Source organism: Balaenoptera physalus (genome assembly GCF_965194825.1).
Source record: "Balaenoptera physalus genome assembly, chromosome: 10".
In the NCBI taxonomy this organism is placed as follows: domain Eukaryota; kingdom Metazoa; phylum Chordata; class Mammalia; order Artiodactyla; family Balaenopteridae; genus Balaenoptera; species Balaenoptera physalus.
In genome coordinates this window covers 43,862,602-43,873,207 of record NC_138889.1, presented here as the reverse complement: position 1 = coordinate 43,873,207, position 10,606 = coordinate 43,862,602, and the positions used below count along the sequence as shown (strand labels likewise).

Below are 10,606 nucleotides of genomic sequence, written 5' to 3'. Positions count from 1 at the left end.
TAGAGAAGAAAGCTAAAATCTTTCCTATCTTCAACTTACTCCCCAAAGGCACCCCCATATAATAATTTGATTCATATTCTATGGTCTTTTTAAAATAATGAAATGTAAATGTGTGAAATTTGTTTTACAAATATGGGACCCAATGGTACACACTGTTCTGAAACACGCCCTTTTCACTTTGTGGGAGTCCCTGGACATCTTCCTATAATCAGTACATTCTTTCAGCAGCTGCATAATATCCTGCTGCATGGATGCACACTAATTTATTTAACAGTTCCCTTGTTGATGGATATTTTTGTTTCCAGTTTGGGACATTGAACACATTTTAGCAATCCTGTGCAAGAATATTGTACAATAAAGATCTAATAGCAAAATTATTAGATCAAAGATATACTCATTTCAAATATTGCTAGACCTTCCTTATCAAATTAACAGGTGCTTAAGGAGTGTTTGCTGAGCTGAGCTGAAAAGACACAGAGTTCTGAAGCAGGTGCAGCCTGGAAGGAAAGGAGAGAGAAAAGGAAAGGGAAGGAAAGAGGGAGATTAGGAAAGAGGCGGACAATGTTTGGCAACCAATCAGCATTTGGCTCTGCCCATGCTGTAGACAGTACTTTGTATCCACGAGGTTGTGCAAAATGACTCCCATGAGGTAAGCTCCAAGAAGGCAGGGCTTTGTTTTGTCATTGATGCAACCCAAGCTGTTCAAACAGAGCCTGATTAAAAAGAAGAGGCTAGATAGAGAAATACTTGTTGAATAAATAATACAAAGAAAACCAAGACCCATGGAGGTTAAGTTAAATAAGAAAAGATATGTAGTAGTGTGTATCTGTTAATCCCAAACTCCTAATTTATCCCTTCCCTTCCCCCCTTGGTAACCATAAGTTTGTTTTCTACATCTGTGAGACTGTTTCTGTTTTGTAAATAAGTTCATTTGTATTTTTTTTAGATTCCACCTATAAGTGATGTCATATAATATTAATCTTTGTCTGTCTTATTTCACTTAGTATGATAATCTCTAGGTCCATCCATGTTGCTGCAAGTGACATTATTTCATCCTTTTATATGGCTGAGTAATATTCCATTCTGTGTGTGTGTGTGTGTGTGTGTGTGTGTGTGTGTGTGTGTGTATGTGTGTGTGTGTATATATATATATCTCACATCTTCTTTATCCATTCACCTGTTGATGGACACTTAGGTAGCTTCCATGTCTTGGCTATTGTAAATAGTGCTGCTATAGATAAAAAACAAGGACCTACTGTATAGCACAGAAAACTGTATTCAACATCTTATAATAACATATAATGTAAAAGAATCTGAAAAAGAATATATATGTGTGTGTGTGTGTATGTATACATAAGTGAATCACTTTGCTGTACAACTGAAGCTAACACAACATTGTAAATCAACTATATCTCAATATAAATAAATAAGTAAAGAGATATGAAAAGCATATTGCATGTTGTATGCACTCAATACATGGTAGCTGCCTTTATAATAGCGGATACTAAATTGGGTTGTCAGTAAGTATTGGAACAGTGAGTACACCCCAGTTTGCTGCCTGCTAAGCAAGTGCCTTCCCACTGCCCCACATGGGGTGTCCTTGGCTGAGGGAAATCATCTAGAAAAAGTGGAATTCAGGTTCTATACTTGGATTGAAATTCAAGGACAAGGTAAAGTAACTGAGAGCAGCACATTTTGGAGTAAGCAAGGCAGGGGGGCCTGAAAGACTTGAGCGTGGCCTCTGGTTCCATTTTTCACTTAGGCTCAGGTTGCCAGCTCTATGGGGCATAGAAGGAGGGAATGCAAATGTTTTCTGTAGAATTTCCTCTTACAATAAACAGACCAGTTTTAATCATGGTGTTAAAAGAAAGTGGTACAAACGCTGTGTAGGTTCTGCCACACACCCTGTAGCTGTGGCAATTACACCATTTTGGATAATTGTCTTGTAATTGCTGCTGTGATTTAAAATCTAATGTTATCCTCCAATTGTTCTGATGTCTTTTCATGAATAATGTAATCGTCCCATGAGCCCTCCGCCAGTTTCACATTTAGATTGGCCCTGCGTTTGAGTTATGAACCATTGTCTTACACGCCATTGTCTCATAAAAGGAATGCGCCAAAGACAATACAGGGAATAATTAGGGATTGGCTAATTATGGGAATGTGAGTGAGTAAGGTATGAAGTTTTTCTCTGGAAATATTTCCAACTTCCAGTTGACCTATAAGTAAAGAGGAGGGGGGCAGATTTCTCTTTGAGGGTCTTCGTCTACTGCTATCTGTGAATGCTGGACATGTTTGTTCTGTCTGACATGGTGGGATTTTTCTTTTCAGAACAGAAGGAAAACAGATTTCCATAGAGTGGCTTTTCTCAGTTGTGTTACGTTGTCATCATTAAATGCAAAGAACTCTGTAAACATGAGCTGGTGCATCTCCCTACATGGCCAAAATACCAATTGTTTATATGAATGGGCAAAGGCAGCTTGGATTTGTGTTTCTGGAATCTGGGACTTGGTTTCGTATAATGAGAAGAAATCCATTGTATTCAGACAAATTCAGACAAGAGAGTCATTTTAGAATTCCGATTTAGCTTCTACCCTGGGAAGGGACCATCTCAGTCTGGTAGACTTGCTCCTTTATTTCCATGCCAATGACATGGGTGCCCTCACTACTAGGCCCTCTCGGGCCTGATGAAAGTGGGCGGAGGGGTACCCTGACCACCTAGCAGAAGAGGGGAGTGTCAAGTCAGATCTAGTCACCATGTTCTCTTTGCATTAGAGCCCAAGATAAGTTTCCGAGGCAGCTCAAAGCCTGCACTTCTCATGCAGAGAAAGACTATTCACCTGAGCTTGGCTTCTCACTGCCCTCACCACCAAGTCCAGACGCCCCAGCTTGACATCACAGCCCTTCAAGGACCTGCCCATTCTTGACATTTCCAATCCGCAGGCCCACCATCCTGCCCTCCGGGCTTCGGCTCCCTCTGGGCCTCCGTACATGTATTTTTTTAAGAGGTCAGTATTTCCAATAAGTTTTCGCTGATTCCTCAAGCTTTGTTGTTGCCGCTCCGGTGTCCTCCATAGCGTCCTGAAGTTAGCCCTGTCACAGCATTTCTTACATCATGTTATACTTTTCTATTCACTTGTCTGTCTCCCTTGCCAGATGGTGGGATCTAAGTGAGCAGGATGAAGTGTACAATCCAGTTCAACCCCATTTGCCATCAACGAACATCTGGTGAAAGAGGGGATGAATGAATGAAAGAATAAGTGACTTTGTGTCTTCCTGGCCTCACTCAGGCGGAGGAAGCAGGGCATCCACAGTGAGTCTTCAGAATCGGGGGCTACCAGCTGCAGCCTGGTGTGCTGAGTGGCTGGGACCCGGTGAGAGCTGTGTGTCAGCGCAGAACGAGCTCCCTTCACGAAAGCACAGACCACCGCAAGGATTGAGTTGGGAACTGCAGAGCCTCCGTATTTGGCCTGAGGAGATGGGCTTACAGATGACCTGACAGGAAGCTTTTTAGAGCCCTGGAGTCTGACACAGGCACAGACTGAAATTTCAGAGCCAGGGTGCTTCCTTTTGGGTCTGAGGCTTTTGGGTGATCCAGTGACAGCAAGTAAGCTCCCCCAGCATCCATCCATGATTGGAAGGGAAGCAGCTGCCAGGAAAGTGAGTCAAGGCTCCCGGGAAGGGAGAGAGGAGGCTGGGTTGGGACAACATGACCTCTCAGGAAAGAGTGGGCCCAAGGTGGAGTGTTGTGATGGGATATGTGGTCTGTAGGGTAGTTTTATTCTGTACAGTAGGGGTGGTTGTTTAATATTTGAAGTTCCCTAAGTGGGACAACAGACTCTAGAGGTGGTTATTTAGCATTTGAAAGAGTAATCAGAAGCCCCTTTGACCTCAGAGGTGGAAGGGACAGCATAATCACAAGTCTCAACTGTATTTATCTCCAATCAGTACCAGAGGGTGTGTTGTTTGTTGTAATGGGTATTAGTAAAGAGTGTGCACTGGTGAAGTGAGCAGAGTTGACACATGGGTTGACTAGAACTATTGTACGGGCATCTTCCTGGATGAACAGGTGAACCCAGGGGCCTTGACCCTTTGAAGTGGCAGCCAGAGCCTAAGTATTCTATCCTGTGTTGAGTCATTTTCAGGGGGTTCTGTCCCCCACTAGAAGGCTAGCTGAAACCTACTGCTGGGATGTCATCTACCTGCATACCAGGTGCTCATCAGAGACTGAAAGTTCTCTGGTGGCTCAGAGACTTCATCAGACTCTACAACAGACATGTGATTGCTTTATGCCTGCTAATAGAAGTATATGTGGAGGAATTGTCTGAGACTTGGTTCATTGTACCAACTGGTCTCAGGGGTGGGCGTGATATCTAACAAGTAGAGGCCTCCAATACCTGCCAACCAAGAACCTAATCACTGCGAACGAACAGGGTGCCTTAGGTCCATTTGCAACATTATGTTAAGGACTAAAGGAGGGGGCCTGGGCCAGCAGAAACAACTTCTCAGGTAAAATGCCAGAGCTCTCACTACAAGTCTGAACTGCCATAGCCGTAGTTTGGTGCCAAACTCTGTTGGTTCAGCCATTACTGGTGGCTCTTTGCAGTGCTGCACAGATAGGCTTTTGGAGTTTCTAATGAGATGAGATTCTCTCACTTACCAGCAGTGGAATTACTCCCACCTAGCGTGGAATTACTCATTAGAGAATATGGTACTTAGAGGATTAACCGTGATACTTTTTAATTTTCTTTTCAAATTGAATTTAAGGAATCTTTAAGAAATGAGGATCAAGACCGTGAGTATTCTTGAAAACTGAGTAAATTGGCACCCAAACATTCACTTATTTCAACAAAAGTAGGTTGACATTCACTCACGAATCAACAAATGTTTATCAAGTACATATTAAGGACACATCTAAGTTGAAAGTTTAGTTCCTCAATCATTTTAAGCAAAGCTGTGGTTATGATTTTGAGAATTTTAAATAAAGTGTTCTGAGGACAAAAAGCCATTTTGGGCTTCCTTGGTGGCGCAGTGGTTGAGAATCCGCCTGCCAATGCAGGGGACACGGGTTCGAGCCCTGGTCTGGGAAGATCCCACATGCCGCGGAGCAACTGGGCCCGTGAGCCACAACTACTGAGCCTGCGCGTCTGGAGCCTGTGCTCCGCAACAAGAGAGGCCGCAATAGTGAGAGGCCCGCGCACCGCGATGAGGAGTGGCCCCCACTTGCCGCAACTAGAGGAAGCCCTCGCACAGAAACGAGGACCCAACACAGCCATAAATAAATAAATAAATAAATAAATAAATAAATAAATAAATAAAATTAAAAAAAAAAAAAAAAAGGACTAGCCGTTTTGCACAGACCCCAGGAGGCATGAGGAATCCAACAGGTGAGCAATTTGCACTCTATCCCGGCCACAGCTCCTGCCCTGGCCTGGGTCTGGGTAGCCTTTGACATTGACAGGCTTGAGGTGCTCCCAAGCTGGTCCAGGTTCCATTAGGCAGATTCATGCTGACAGCAGCTGGAATTTGACAGGCTTCCCAGCACTGGAGACAGGTGAGTTTTTTGACACTTGGCACAGTGACAGCTCTGATGTGTCATCCCACTACTATTTCTAGGTTTGTGCTGGGTGTGGGGTTTCCCTGGGGATTTGCACATGAAAGGAAGCCAACTTGACGGGCAGGAACAGGTAATGTTATTGATCAGTGAAAAAAAAATAAATCACTGCACACTTGGTCTAAATCTTGGACATCAAAGTCCCAAAGTGATTAGGAATATCACTTCCTGCCCATCCCCAACATGGCTACAGAAAGGACTCCAACAGCCCTCTTAGGCCTTGATACTTTTTAATAGCATTCTCAATGTTTGAAGATTAATGACTTTTCCAATAGAGAATTGATTGCAATTATCATGCAGCTGATTAATTTACTTCCAGGAAGGCTGGGTGTATGTGCATGTCCTATAGCACCTCCTAGCAGATGCTTCTGGGCAAGGGATCAAACTTCCATGTTTTAATTACACCCCTGATTATCTCAGCCTGGACCTCTCCCTTCTCCAGAACAGCATTTCTTTTAGTTAGCAATCCACCCCCACCTCTCATCATAGAAGCTCCCTCCTTCTAATTCCTCAGGCCAAGAACCTAGATGTCACCTTTAACCCTCTTTCCTTATATCGCACATCCAATTTTTAGATATTTGTCAGTTTCTAAATATAGTCAGAACTTCTCACTGCTTATCTCCATCATGACTATCGTCCTGGTCCAAGTTGCCATCTTGCTTGGGTGATTGGAAATCTTCACTGCCTTGCATCTTTCATGGTCTACTTTCCACCTCTACCATTCTCACTGCTCCCTTGCTTTATGCATTTATCACCACCTGATATTTACTTGTCTCTACACACTAAGTAAGTCTAAGGGGTCAGACTAACATCTGGCACAAATTCTGCCAATATTTGATGGATGGATGAATACACCACAGGCAGACCTCGGGGGCCTGATTCCCAGTATATGATGAATGAGCATGCAATTTAGCTTATTCAGTGCCATGAGGCAATACTCTGCTGCATCTGAAAAATGGAAAACAGAAATTAGGGAACAAAAGGTTACAGAGCTCCATTCATTCCTCACCCTCTAGGCATAGTAACCTAACCTAAATGGACATGGCGGGCAGCAGGTTGAACCCAAACATCCATATATAGTACCTCCCTTCTGCCTAAGAGAAATTCGCATTTACTCTTTCAGGATTCTGAATGCTAAAGCACGTAGCACCAGGAATCGAGGACATGGTAGTGTTGGACTAACCTATTGGCACTGAGATCCCACCCTATGCCATTGTGACTATACTTTATCACATCCCCAAACAATTCTTCCTCGTGGGAAACAGGAGAAGGATAGGACAGAGCCCTGGGTAAGAGAAGGCTGTTAAGACCTGAATGGTGTGTTCACCAACCAGGGCATAAAACTACTTTGAAGCTTATGAGCCTTAAATTAGTTGTTCATCTACCCAGAGGTTCCTCATTGACCTCACGTTTTCTTTCTTGGAAGAAACCATGACAGCTAGTCTAAATTTTATTATTAATTTTATTCAGTCAATACACAGAAGTATCTAATCTACATAGTGGAGGTTGCTGAGGAAACTAAATTGCAGGGAGAAGAAGGACATGCTTCATTTCTTGCTGGCCTTCACTGCTGACTTGGTGACCTTGGCCACAGATGCTGTCTTCTCCATGGCCTTGATGACGTCAATGGCCAATGTTTGCCTCATGTCATGCACAGCAAAACAGCCTGGAGGAGGAAGGAAGGAAGAAGAAAGAGTGAAATTGCTGGAAAGAGTCATAGAAGGAAAGGCTCCTTGGCCTCGGTCAGAGGTGCTTTCCTTGCCAGGACTCAGCAGCCATCAGTCCCTGGCTCACCTAGAGGTCGGTACTCAGAGAAGGTCTCCACACACGTGGCCTCGCTGGGGACCATCTGCACTATGGCTGCATCAGGGCCTTGGGGTTGTCCTCCAGCTTCTTGCCTGAGCGCCGGTCAATCTTTTCCCTCAGTTCAGCAAGCTTGCAGGAGACGTGGGCCATGTGGCAGTCCAGCACCGGGCAATAGCCGGCATGGATCTGTCCCGAGTGATTCAAGATGATCCCCTGGAGAGGGGAGGAGGATGGAATTAGAAGAGATAGGATGGCACCTGTGATCTGGGGCCAACTCTCGGCCAACCTTTGTCTTCCGTAGAAGTCGGGGCTAATTTCTAAGAAGCATTTCCATCACCACCAAGCACCAAGGCCCGAGGCCTCCCAGGCAGCTTACCTGGGCCACAAAGCTGCCGGCCTCCATGGGAGGCAGGGGGGGTCGTTCTTGCTGTCTCCGGCCACATTGCCACGACGGATGTCCTTCACAGACACGTTCTTCACGTTGAAGCCCACATTGTCGTCAGGCAGGGCCTCGGGCAGGGCCTCGTGGTGCATCTCCACAGACTTGACCTCAGTGGTGACGCTGCAAGGGGCAAAGGCGACCACCATGCCAGGTTTCAGGAGGCCGGTCTCCACACGGCCCAAGGGCACAGTGTCGATGCCTGTACAATGGGAAAAGGGCACTCAGAAAGATTCTAGACCCACCCAGTGAGAACTGGCTTCTGGGGAAGTACCTTGTCCTGGGGCGCAAGGACCAAGGTCACCTACAGGGCTAGTAGGAAGCGCCAGGACCCAATGACTGGCTTATTTATGCTATGTATCTATCAGATAAACTGGAAACGCTGAGGGCTTGGCACTTTATCCTACCTTAAAAGTCAGGACCTGAACCCTGGCAAGTCAGACACCAGACCTCATTCTCAACTTCTTCATTCCTTAAGAAGCCCTGTCACCTCACCTCCAATCTTGTACACGTCTTGCAGAGGCAGCCTCAGGGGCTTGTTGACAGGGCGAGTGGGCGGGAGGGTGGAATCCAGAGCTTCCAGTAGAGTCACCCCAGTGGTGCTTCCCTCCTTTCGCTCAACCTTCCAGCCTTGAACCAGGGCACGTACGGGGAAGGGGGATGGGGATGCAGAGCGGAGGTGAGCCTGGGTCATGGCTCCCGTTGCGCCCACCCCAGTAACAGGACCAGGACCGGGACCAAGACCTGAGACGCGCACCTGCAGACCCGGTCCGCACTCACGTCGCTGCTGGGCTCCAGCATGTTGCTGCTGTGCCAACCCGAGATGGGCACGAAGGCCACAGAGGCCGATCTTCTTGATGTAGGCGCTCACTTCCTCCGTGATCTCCTGGAAGCGCGCGGCGCTGTAGGCGGGCTCGGTCGAGTCCCTCTTGCTGATGGCCACGATCAGCTGCTTCACGCCCAGGGTGAAGGCCAGAAGCGTGTGCTCGCGGGTCTGCCCGTTCTTGGAGATGCCCGCCTCGAACTCGCCTAAGCCGCCGGCCACGATAAGCACTGCGTAGTCGGCCTGCAGGACACAGACACCACGGGGTCAAGGGCTTAGTTAGGGGAGGGGGCGCCGGCCGGGCTGGGAAGCCTGCTAGAGTTTCGGGCAGCCCCAGGCCCCTTGGGAAAGCTCGGGGATGGGCTGCTCCCCAGGAGTTGATAAATTCGTGGGTCCCTTGGTTGCTGCTGTGCGCAGAGGTCCCGTCTCCCAGTTAAACTCTCACCTAGTCCCATAAGTGAGCTTTTAGTTCCTTCCTCCCAGACGGACCCCAAGTGATCTACTTGTCTGGGCATCAGAAAACCTGGTCCCTGCCCCAGCCTGAAAGGGGGCCCGTATCTGAGCCTCACAGAGTCTGTCCTTCTCTGGTTCTTTCAGAACTGATGATTGGCATGGATGAGGAAAACCTTCTAAGGCTTATGATACCCTCCTTCCCAGAGTCCCGGAAGTAAAGCCTGAGTTCCCTCCCTTCCTCTGCGCCCGGCCCGCCCCCATCCGACAGGGAGGGCCCTGGGAACAAGGGCTGCTTTACCTGGGAGGTGCCCGTGATCATGTTCCTGGGGCATCGATGATGGTGATGTAGTACTTGCTGGTTTCAAACTTCCACAGGGAGATGTCGATGGTGATGCCACGCTCTCTCTCTGCCTTCAGTTTGTCCAGCACCCAGGTGTACTTGAAGGAGCCCCTACCCATCTGGGGAGGGGTGGGGAGTGAGTAGAGCACATTGATGGCGAGCAGACTGACCTATCCCAGGGAATTCAGTGGCGCCTTAGACCTCACAGCGCACCCTGCTGTCCGCGCTCTGCCACCAGACCCACCCAGAAGTGGGACATCCATCCTCCATCCTCCCCGCCCCCACTGCTAGACACCAACACCACGCGTGGGTGCCTTACCTTGGCTGCCTCCTTCTCAAACTTCTCGATGGTCCTCTTGTCGATCCCCCCACACTCGTAGATGAGATGCCCGGCGGTGGTGGACTTGCCAGAGCCCACGTGGCTGATGACAACGATATTGGTATGGGTCTTCTCTTTGCCCGTGGCGGCGGGTCCCTTCCTTCGGTCACTGCTAGAGGGGAGCACGGGGTGGGTGAGGCCACAGCGTTCCAGGCCTGCCTCTCTCCTCTCCTCCCCTCCACTTTGCTCCTGTCCAGCACCCCCCTCCCCACTTCACAGCCTAGCCCGGAGCCTGGGACATGGTAGCATCAACTGAAAAGTAAAAGATTTGCCAGGCTCACGCCCTGGCAAGAGTCACGATCCCAGGGCCATAGCTGGTACTTCCAAGCAGTCGTGGCCCATCCATCCTTTCTCCTGTGTGGGGCTTCCCCCCCACCCCTTCCTCCCATCCTTCCAATCCCCCCATCCAACCCTCACCCCCAGCACACTTCCTGTACAAGAAACCCCAACACGCCATAGTTTGCAGCTTCTCTCCTGCCCCATGCAAGTCCCTACCTCCAGAGAAAAAGAAACAAAGTTAATCCAGCAAGAGCTGCAACAGCTGTGCCTCCTGCTTTTATAAACCTAGCACTGGACCCTCCTCTGGTTCCACCCAAATCTGATACCAGAGCTGGAACTGGTTAAGTAATGCCACTCCCTACCCCCAAGCCCAACTGCATGGACTTCTTCTCTGACTGATTGAATATATGGGTGAAGAGAGAGTGGGTGAGAAGGTGTGTGGGTAGAGTGGGGGAAGGGAAGATTTTGGAAAT

The 10,606-nt window shown here is 48.0% G+C and overlaps 1 pseudogene across 1 annotated transcript; it reads right to left on the bottom strand.

The window, feature by feature from the left end:
- Window positions 1–5,017: 5,017 nt before the first annotated feature.
- On the bottom strand, window positions 5,018–9,689 carry LOC309636674 (elongation factor 1-alpha-like; annotated as a pseudogene). Its single transcript, XR_014268517.1, has 2 exons — window positions 9,434–9,689; window positions 5,018–8,925 (listed from the first exon to the last, which is right to left on the bottom strand). The product of XR_014268517.1 is annotated as an elongation factor 1-alpha-like (transcript).
- Window positions 9,690–10,606: the final 917 nt, after the last annotated feature.